Raw genomic sequence first — 10,885 nt, forward strand, 5'->3', positions numbered from 1 at the left:
AGGGGGCACCTGGATTTGAACCAGGGACCTCTTGATCTGCAGTCAAATGCTCTACCCCTGAGCTATACCCCCAATACTAATAGAAGGCTTAATTAATATCCTTCACTTCCAGAGTAATACACCCACATCACTTGTAAACTATGCATCATCCTTTGAGAACTTCCAGGCTGAGTCAGAGAAAGCACATCACTCTCCTGCAACAAGAGTCACAGGTCTGCTCTGAATTGGAAATGTAAGAATTCTTTAGAAAACTAATCTCAAACAAGCCCAGCTCCAAGAATCTGTCACCTACTGATCACATGTTATCAACCACTGTCCTGTGTCATGCTTCAGTGACCATGGTCTGCAGATGTCCTTCTTCATATCTGTAGCTATGGTTGACTTGTAGATATGTAGATGTGACTGAATGACTTGGCTATTGAGCAGGAGTGTTTTAATTTGTTCCTACTAGAGAATCTGACCAAGGAACTCTTAGAAGACAGAGATCTTTCCATTCTGTCTACTCCTGCCTTCATTCACCTCCACAGGCCAGCTAAGTAGCCCATGTGTTGCATGTGGGTTTAGTTGAGTTGAAGGCTGAAGCAGCACCAGCTGAAGCCTCCTGCCTCAGGGAGGACCACAGCAGGAGAGTGCTGGTCATTCATGAGGACATGGCAGTCAGATGAGCAGAGGCAGCTCAGGGCTGGGCCTCATAGGAGGAAGCAGATGATGACAGAGCACTGGTAGGTGCACATGCTAGATGTTAGCAGGCAGGGAGTGGCCATGCAGGTTCTGAGTGCCCCTGGGACATTAATAAACAGGTGGGGGTATAGCTCAGGGGTAGAGCATTTGACTGCAGATCAAGAGGTCCCTGGTTTAAATCCAGGTGCCCCCTATGCAAGTTTGTTTTGACTCCTGAAGATATCAGACACATAGTCCTGTGTTGTCCATTCACTCCAGTTATGTACTGGAGTGCATCACGTGGACAGATGACTGTCTCCCATCTCTTCCTACATGCTGACTGTCCTCCCATTCGTATAATCTATCTCCCCTGTTCCTGTAGATACCTAGTTTCTCTGGTTCTGTTGACCTGTAGATATGTAGATATGATGTTAAACAGAAGGCAGGAACTATAAGGGAGAACTAGGGACTTTCTAGGCACAACATAGAAGCCCTGCTTCTATGCCTGTGTTCCTCTACCCACCCACCCACTCCTACCTACCTGCCATCAGATCCTGTATACTGGGACATCTATTGAGCCTTCATAGGACCAAGGACCTCTCCTCCCATTAATGCATGACAAGGCCATCCTCTGCAATGTATGCAGCCAGAGCAATCTATACTTTTTGGTTTGGTGGCTTAGTTCCTGGGTGCTCTTGGGGCCTGGTTGATTGATATTGTTGTTCTTCCTATGGGGTTGCAAACCCTTTCACTCCCTCAGTCCTCTCTATAACTCCTCTACTGGGGACCCTGAGCTCAGTCCAATGGTGGACTGTGAGCATCTGCTTGTATGTGTCAGGCTCTGGCAGGCCCTCTCAGGAGACAGCTATATCATGAATTCATTGCTTTTAATAGCTGAGTAGTACTCTATTGTGTAAATGTACCACATTATCTGTATCCATTCCTCTGTTGAGGGACATCTGTGTTCTTTACAGCTCCTAGCTATTATAAATAAGGCTGCTATGAACATAATGGAGCATGTGTCTTTATTACATGTTGGAGCATCTTCTGGGTATATGCCAAGGATGGGTATTGCTGGATCCTCAGGTAGTACTATGTCCAATTTTCTGAGGAACCACTAAACTGATTTCCAGAGGTGTTGTACCAGCTTGCAATTCGAAGAGCAATGGAGGAGTGTTCCTCTTTCTCCACATCCTCACCAGCATCTGCTGTCTCCTGAGTTTTTGATTTTAGCCATTCTGACTGGTGTGAGGTAGAATCTCATGGTTGTTTTGATTTGCATTTCCCTGATGATTAAGAATGTTGAACTTTTTTTTTAAGGTGTTTCTCAGCCATTCAGGATTCCTCAGTTGAGAATCTTTTGTTTAGCTCTTTATCCCATTTTTAAATAAAAAACTGGGTGGTCTGTATAGGGTGGACATTTCCCCTGTGAGCTTTTTTCTTCCTTCCAGAGCCTCCTGCTCACTTGATTTACCATCAGAGGCTAAATCCTGGCTGAACTGCTGTACCAGGCAGAGAGAGATCCTGGCAGTGATGCTGCTGATAGTACCAGTAGGGCCCTGTGAGAAATTTTGAATGACAGCCCATCTGTCAGGGGTGTCTGGGGGCTGAGGTGGAAGATAGTTGGCCAGTTCAGGAGCTAACCCAGGACAGCAATGTAAAGTGGATCAGGGTCTGCAGCTGCTCTGCTCCTTTTCTTGGGTGATGATGCTATTCAAGGATGGCCCTGAAAAGCTGCAGAGCTGAGAAAGGCATCTCACCAGTCAGGCCTGGCAATTTCTGGAAAGTGGGTCTGTGAGCATCTGTAATTTAACTTTATAGTCAGCCATAGTTTATCATCACTCAGATGAAGATCATTAACTGCAATTACTAGAACCAGTGGGGGTATAGCTCAGGGGTAGAGCATTTGACTGCAGATCAAGAGGTCCCTGGTTCAAATCCAGGTGCCCCCTTATTTATGTCTGGTTACTGACTTACCATTCATCTTAGGCAGGTTAACCCATGATGTTAGAAAGTCTTCATTTGCTGAGGCCTCTGGAATCAGTGTTATTATGCCCCCATTTACTGTCATTGATTACACTTCTAAACATCCAGTGGCTCAAAGGCTGGAACCCCCAAGGCACATTAGCACACTGTACACTGCAGAGCTCTTATCTCTGCTGAGTTCTACCTTCTTCTTTTTTTTTAACCTCACCATCTGGATTTTTTCCTTTATCCTCACTGGGATAGTTAGTTTTAATTGTCAGTTTGACACAATGTAGACTCACCTTGGAAATACAGTCTCAACCAGTCTCAACAATATCTAGTTAAGGTTGCCCTATGGGCATGTCTGGAGGGGGTTGTCTTGAGGACTAAAGCAATGGATGTACACAGATCCAGCACTATTCCCAGGCAGGGATCGTGGATTGTATGCGTGTAAAAGGTGAGCTTAACACTGACAACCATACATGCATTCATTTTTCTCTGCTCTTAACCATAGCTATGACATGGCTAACTGCTTAACGTTCCTGCTGCCTTGACCTCCCTGAAATAATATACTATAATCTGAAATTGTATGAACTTTAATTTTTTCAAAGCCTACTTTTAATGATGGTTTTAAAATATTTTTCCTCCCTTCTAGTCCTCCAACCGGCAGAGGTATCGGGAAAGAAGGAATATGGTGGAATTAGACCTGTTTAGAAATGGTTCTTTGGAACCATGCCCATCTGTGTTGTCTGGAAATTGGCAGTTCAGTTCACAGGTTAACAGTGGTAGCTCCATTCACTCAAAAACACTTTATGGATTTATCAGAAGTCCAGTTCAGTAGAGTCAGGGTAGCAAACAGGAATCGGCAACAGTGGCACTATCTAGCAGAGATAGCCTTAGCCTTAGCTTGAGTTATCAGGAGGGACCAGCAGGAATACCAGGAAATGTTCTCCACTGTACTTTTCTCAGGAAAGTAAGGATCAGCAAAGATGGAAAACCAACAAGCATTGTTGTACCAGCTAGCCAAGCTCAGCCTCTGTCACTGTCTATGGAGTCGTATTTTTACCCCCCTCCCCCGCAAAAAAAAAACCATCCTGTGTCCTTGAAGCTGCAGCACACCATCAGAAGTTTCTTGGTGTTTCTCTCTATGGAGTCCCAACAAATGCAGCCCAACTACACAATGTAAGGCAGACCAATATATGTTGGTCATTAGCAAAGACTCTTTCATCACATGTTGTCCTTTCCCATGTTTGCTTCAGCAGAACATCCTTTCTCCCGTGTCTGCTTCAGCAAAACATTCCTTCATGAGTCTGCCTTAGTCTTTCACCTGTATCCATTTCAGGAAAATACTCCTACACGTGTTTGCCCCAGCAAAACACCATCCAACACATCTGACTTTCCAAAGAACCCTTAGGTTTCTACTGCAATTGTGAGCTAACATTTGCCCTTTCTTCCCTCACTTGCCTCTTGCCAGGGCATTTTATCACAGGAGCAGAAATGAAACTAGAACACACCTTCCTCCAGTGCCCCCCACTCAATGAGCAACAGCCCAGGTATGCTTCAGAGATGTCCATTGAGTGATGAACTTTATTCTGAGTTTCAAGACTCTATTGGCAGGCTAAGATGGGGGTGGGCAGAGGCTGAGTTTGTGGTAGCATGGACAAACACTATCTGAAGGCTAAGACTTGTAGGAGACAGAAGACATCAGCAGAGGATTGCTGAACTTTTCAGTCACCAACTTGCTAATGTCAGCTGTTGAGGAGATGCTCTTTCACTTAGGAAGNCGATTTGCTCCTTTTGTAAGATTGGTACTTTATGATGTCACTGGGTTGGGTGGTTTGAGTCCAAAGTACAGGACCTACAGGATGCTCGCTGCTGGAAATATACTGAAGGAATATTATTGAAACTGTGGAAAGTGATTGTGATAATGACCCAGTAGGATACAAATGAACTTGCAGAGCTGAAAGGCTGTTTCAGAGTAAAGTGATGACTGTGTGAGCTATTTGTGACAAGCTTCTCTTGACATAGATTCAATGAGAAGGGTTTGACTTCCCATGAAAACTGAGTGGTTCTGAAAGAGAATTCAGAGGCAATGCAGATAATACTTTGCTGTTGAAAAAAGTGAAACAGATCTCTCCTCCATGGCAGGAGGCCTCGACTAACTTAGTTCAAGGAGAGTAGAGAACCCAGAACCCAGAGCCTTCCCATCAGACACATCTCATCAGTGTAGCTTGGATGGTCTTTGTGAAGACTGCTTTGACTGAAGTGATGCCAGGTAAATTCTCTTACATGGAAAAGGGCATCCCCGAAAAATGAAAGCCTTACTAATATATTCTCCAACTGACTCCCCACAGATGCTCAGCTATAAGAACATTTTCTTGGCTACCTTATTGTGTTCTATTATCTGCCACCCTTTCAACCATTATACCACAACAATCCATTCCCACGGGTAAACATTAGATAGGAGAGAAGGTTAGAGGGGAAAGGCGGTTAGACCTTTTTAGACTACTTCCTGCTGACTAGGACTGTTGAGTTCCTTTGGGGGCCAGTCCAATCTTTACTTTCAGAAAATCTGTAACCAGAAATGCAGCAATCCAGCAACTCAGCAATCCAGCAATCCAGGAACCCAGCAACCTAGCAATCCAACAACCCAGCACCCCAGCACCCCAGTACCCCAGCAATCCAGCAACCCAGAAACCCAGCACCCCAGCACCCCAGCATTCCAGCCATCTATAAATAGCATTAGCAATAGCACCAGCATGAACCTGAAACAGCACAGGAAACAACAGCTACCAAAAGCCCTCTGTGAAATTTCATTTTTATATCCTTTCAAGAGTCCACAGCAGCTAATGAAAATCAAGAGCTCAAGACAGTTATAGTTAGCAGATGTTGAAGCCGGCTCATATCCCACATCTGGGATTAAAACAAAATTATATACATTATCCTAATTCATTTTTAAAATTTTTTATTAGATATCTTCTTTATTTACATTTCAAATGTTATCCCCTTCCTAGTGTCCTGTCCAAAAGCCCACTATCCCTTCCCTCCTCTCCCTGCTCACCAACCCACCCATTCCAGCTTCCTGGCTCTGGTAGTCCCCTATACTGGTGCATAGAACCTTTACAAGACCAAGGGCCTCTCCTTCATTGATGACTGACTGGGCCATCCTATGCTTCATATGAAGCTAGAGCCATGAGTCCAACAATATGTTTTCTTTGGTTGGTGATTTAGTCCCAGGAAGTCTGGGGGTACCGGTTAGTTCATATTGTTGTTCCTCGTATGGAGCTGCAAATCCCTTTAGCTCCTTGGGTACTTTCTCTAACTCCTTCATTGGGGATCAACCCTGTGCTCAATCCAATGGATGGCTGTGAGCATCCACTTCTGTATTTGTCAGACACTGGAGGAGCCTCTCTGGAGAGAGCTATATCAGGTGCCTGTCAGCAAGCTCTTGTTGACATCCACAATAGTGTCTGGTTTAGCTGGTTGTCTATGGGATGGATCCCTGGCTGGGGCAGTCTCTGGATGGTCATTCCTCAGTCTCTGCTTCACATTCTGTCTCTGTAACTCCTTCCACGGGTATTTTGTTCCCCCTTCTAAGAAGGACTGAAGTATCCACACTTTGGTCTTCCTCCTTGAGTTTCATGTGTTTTGTAAATTGTATTTTGGGTATTCCAAGCTTCTGGGCTAATATCCACTCTACAGTGAGTGCATATCATGTGTGTTCTTTTGTGATTCGGTACCTCACTTAGGATGATATCCTCCAGATCCATCCATTTGTCTAAGAATTTCATGAATACATTGTTTTTAATAGCTGAGTAGTACTCCATTGTGTAAATGTAACACATTTTCTGTATCCATTCTTCTGTTGAATGGTCATCTGGGTTCTGTTGAATGGACATCTGGGATATCTGGGTTCTATCCAGCTCCTGGCTATTATAAATAAGGNTGCTATGAACATAGTGGAGCATGTGTCCTTATTACAAGTTGGAACATCTTCTGGGTATATGCCCAGGAGTCATACTGCTGGATCCTCTGTAGTACTATGTCCAATTTTCTGAGGAACCGCCAGACTGATTTCCAGAGTGGTTGTACCAGCATGCAATCCCACCAGCAGTGGAGGAGTGTTACTCTTTCTCCACATCCTTGCCAGCATCTGCTGTCACCTGAGTTTTTGAACTTAGACATTCTGACTGGTGTGAGGTGGAATCTCAGGGTTGTTTTGATCTGCATTTCCCTGATGACTAAGGATGTTGAACATTTTTTAGGTGTTTCTCAGACATTCAGTATTCCTCAGTTGAGAATTCTTTGTTTAGCTCTGTATCCCATTTTTAAATAGGGTTATTTGGTTCTCTGGAGTCCCAACTTTTTGAGTTCTTTCTATGTATTGGATATTAGCCCTTTATCAGATGTAGGATTGGTAAAGGTCTTTCCCCAATCTGTTGGTGGCCTTTTTGTCTTATTGACAGTGTACTTTGCCTTACAGAAGCTTTGCAATTTTCTGAGGTCCCATTTGTCAATCCTTCTTCTAGAGTTTAAACCATTTGTGTTCTGTTCAGGAATTTTTCCCCTGTGCCCATATTTTCGAGGCTCTTTCCCACTTTCTCCTCTATAAGTTTCAGTGTCTCTGGTTCTATGTGGAGGTCTTTGATCCACTTAGCCTTGAGCTTTGTACCAGGAGATAAGAATGGATCGATTTGCATTCTTCAGCATGCTAATTGCCAGTTAAATCAGCACCATTTGTTGAAAATGCTGTCTGTTTTCCACTGGATGGTTTTAGCTCCTGTGTCAAAGATTAAGTGACCATAGGTATGTGGGTTCTTTTCTGGGTCTTCAATTCTATTCCATTGGTCTATTTGTCTGTCACTATACCAGTACCATGCAGTTTTTATCACAATTGCTCTGTTGTATAACTTGAGATCTGGAATGGTGATTCCACCAGAGGTTCTTTTATTGTTGACAATGTGGTAATAGGGGTTTTATTTGGGAAGGCATTTTACTGTCTAGCATCTAAAAGAAATCTGAGGAAGAGGGCACCTGGATTTGAACCAGGGACCTCTTGATCTGCAGTCAAATGCTCTACCCCTGAGCTATACCCCCATTGGTACAAGTGTACACAGTTAATACTCTTCATCAGAGTGGTGATAGATTATGACTGACTATAAAGTTAAATTACAGATGCTCACAAACCCACTTTCCAGAAGTTGCCAGACCTGACTGGTGAGATGCCTTCCTCAGCTCTGCAGCTTTCCAGGCCCATCCTTGAATAGCATCATCACCCAAGAAAAGGAGCAGAGCAGCCGCAGACCCTGATCCACTTCACACTGCTGTCCTGGGTTAGCTCTGTGATGGGCGCTGCCTTTCACCTGAGCCCCCAGACATCCCTCTCTTTCTTCCCTGAAGACAAATGGGCTGTCACTCAGAGTTCTCGAAGGGTCCTAGCTGGCACTGTCAGCTGAATCACTGCAGGATCCCTCTCTGCCTGGGACAGCAGCTCAGCCAGGCTTTACCCTCTAAGGGTGAAGCAAGTGAGCAGTGGGCTCTGGAGGGGGGAAAGAAGCTCACAGGGGAAATGTCCACCCTACATAGACAGCCCAATTCTGTGACTGGCCTCCTTAATTATGACTACAGATTCACCAGAAAGCCACAGAGCCACATCCTTTTATGGTTGGGCTTTTCTTTCTGGTCCTTGGACACTTTTCACTGTAACTGCTGTGCCTAGAAAGTCCCTAATTCTCCCTTATAGCTCCTGCTTTCTATTTAATATCAGATTACATATCTACTGTACAACAGAACCTGAGAAACTATGCATGTGCAGGAACAGGGTAGACAGATAATAAGAATGAGAGGGAGGTCAACATGTAAGAAGAGATGGGAGACAGCCATCTCTTCACATGATGCCCTGGTCTGTAGCTCCCAGATCTGTTGAGGTACATAACTTGAGTGATTGGAAGAAACAGGACTGAGTATGTGATATCTCCATGAGTAAAAACAATCTTGTGGTAGGGGGCACCTGGATTTGAACCAGGGACCTCTTGATCTGCAGTCAAATGCTCTACCCCTGAGCTATACCCCCACCTGTTTATTANTGTCTCATGGGCACTCAGAACCTGCATGGCCACTCCCTGCCTGCTAACATCTGGCATGTGCACCTGCCAGTGCTCTGTCATCATCNGCTTCCTCCTATGAGGCCCAGGCCTGAGCTGCCTCTGCTCATCTGACTGCCATGTCCTCATTAATGACCATTATTCTCTGGGCCCGAGTACCAGAGGCTTTCCAAGGAAATCTCTGGTCAGGCCTGGCGTGAAGGTTACAGCGAAGAAAGCAAATTTGGGCAAAGAGCAAAGTCACTTCTCTGTTTTGGCTGTGCTGGTCAGCTTCACCTCTGTCTCTGCAGTTCTGTAATTCCGTGCAACACTGCAGTGAGTTGGGTTGGGCTGGCCCAAAGAGAAGCTGACTAGTCAGTGAGGAGCGCCGCAGAGCCTCAGGTGGCACTTGGGAGAGCAGATCTCTTCCCAAGTGTTACAGCTCTTAGGACAAGACTTTCAGACAATAGAGTAGTTCTTACACACCTTTATTCCCTGGATAGGACTTATATACAGTTTTGGGCACGATTCAGGGTTTGACAGCAGGTACTTCTCATTGGCTTCGACTGAGAGTTTAGGGAAACCTTATTTGCCCATAGGAGGGCTTGGTACAACTACTATGTAATTGATGCCACATAACTCTCTGCAGTGGGGCTGTGGGAGGCTGTAGCTAAGTGACAGGAGCCAGGTACCCAGGAGGCGTGGCCAAACTACTGCAGTCCCATGCAGGTGGAAATCACTGCCAGCCTGGCCTCCGGGATTCCAGACCTTTGCTCTACCAGGGACCAGGCTGTTTGTGTACAGCCCACCACGCCACAATTCTCCATCCTTAATTCTAGCTGAGGCAAGGGCATTAAATTCCAGTGATTTCAGGTGATGTTGCTTCAAACTCTTTTATTCCAAAAAGAAGCCATATATAAACCCAATGGCTGTTTTGTTGACCTTACAGGTAAGTGGGAGGCAGAAACTGATGGATTAGAAAGTTATCTATCCACTGAGAACTCCTTATTCAGATCTCTAGGATTGACAAATAAAATACTCTTATTTAATACCCAAGTCATGAAGAGTCTATAGATACGATGAAGAAAGTCTGGAGACCATAATCACTGAAGCTTGATACAGTACAGTGGTTGATAACATGTTATCAGCAGGGATCAGAGTCTTCAAGCACAACTTGATTGACATAAAGTTCTTGAGTATTGCTATTGAACCTATGTAGACTCCCTCATTAACACATGTCATTGGCACTGTTTCACCCCCAGGATATAGTATACATGGCGATGTTTGATGTCCAATGTGCTTCAGACTGGACTCTATCAGGCATAGATTTACCATGTCCTTCCCCATATTTCTACCCCAGGACATGCAGAATCCCTCCATGTCCAGCATACTGCAGGCTTTGGTGCTCAGTGTAGTGAGAACTTTGGTTTCTTTAAAAAAAAACATTTTTTATGTGAATATGCTTTTTTTTTAAATCCCAGATGTGAGATATGGAGCTGCTTCAGATTGTCCCCAGCCACTAAATACAATTGCCTCAGCTTCGAGGAGGGGCTTGGTATTCGACAGCTACAGATAGTTTATGCTTGGAATTCTGGGGAGTCTTGAGAGCATACAAATGTGTGAGCTCAGAGAGGGCCTGCAGCAGCTGCTGCCCCAGCTGCTGCTGGTTTGTGCTACTGCTTTTGCTATTGCTGATTTGCTGGTTAGACATATTCTCGTAACAATTTTCTTGTTTGGTCCCAAGGCCCTAACCAGATCCCAGTAGTCTAAAGAGTCTCCCTTTCCCTCTAACCTTATTTCTCTTCTACCTAGAGTTTGCAGGTTGGAAGGGATTGGGCTGGAATGAGGGTTGGAAGGTTTAAAGCAGTCAAGAAAAACATGCCTATAAGTAGTGCCAAATGTGGGGCTTGTCATAATGGAAATCTGATTTCTATTGCTGTAGAGGGGATGGCAGGGTAGAATGAAATGAATATCCTGTTTCAGGATGTCGCAAAAAGGTTTATCAGTGCTGCTGTCTCTAGGTTCTCTCTCACTTTTCTCCCAGAGGGAATTTTCTATCTCTTCTCTTTCTTGCTATATTATGGCTCAAAAAGGTTGAGAGAATAGATCAACAATTGGAAAAGTTGTGAGAGGATATGGAGGGGTCTGAGAAACAAAAACTGGATGTAATAGGAAAA

At 44.6% G+C, this 10,885-nt stretch overlaps 5 non-coding genes across 5 annotated transcripts; 2 read left to right on the top strand and 3 right to left on the bottom strand.

Moving 5' to 3' along the window:
• Trnac-gca lies at nt 1-72 on the bottom strand. The gene has a single exon. It is a non-coding gene; the product is annotated as a tRNA-Cys (tRNA).
• A 730-nt stretch (nt 73-802) lies between these two features.
• On the top strand, nt 803-874 carry Trnac-gca. Its single transcript has one exon. It is a non-coding gene; the product is annotated as a tRNA-Cys (tRNA).
• Nucleotides 875-2,540: 1,666 nt separating this feature from the next.
• Nucleotides 2,541-2,612, top strand: Trnac-gca. The gene has a single exon. It is a non-coding gene; the product is annotated as a tRNA-Cys (tRNA).
• Nucleotides 2,613-7,650: 5,038 nt separating this feature from the next.
• Nucleotides 7,651-7,722, bottom strand: Trnac-gca. Its single transcript has one exon. It is a non-coding gene; the product is annotated as a tRNA-Cys (tRNA).
• A 904-nt stretch (nt 7,723-8,626) lies between these two features.
• Nucleotides 8,627-8,698, bottom strand: Trnac-gca. The gene has a single exon. It is a non-coding gene; the product is annotated as a tRNA-Cys (tRNA).
• Nucleotides 8,699-10,885: the final 2,187 nt, after the last annotated feature.

Source organism: Mus caroli, chromosome 6, assembly GCF_900094665.2.
Source record: "Mus caroli chromosome 6, CAROLI_EIJ_v1.1, whole genome shotgun sequence".
Taxonomy (NCBI): Eukaryota; Metazoa; Chordata; class Mammalia; order Rodentia; family Muridae; genus Mus; species Mus caroli.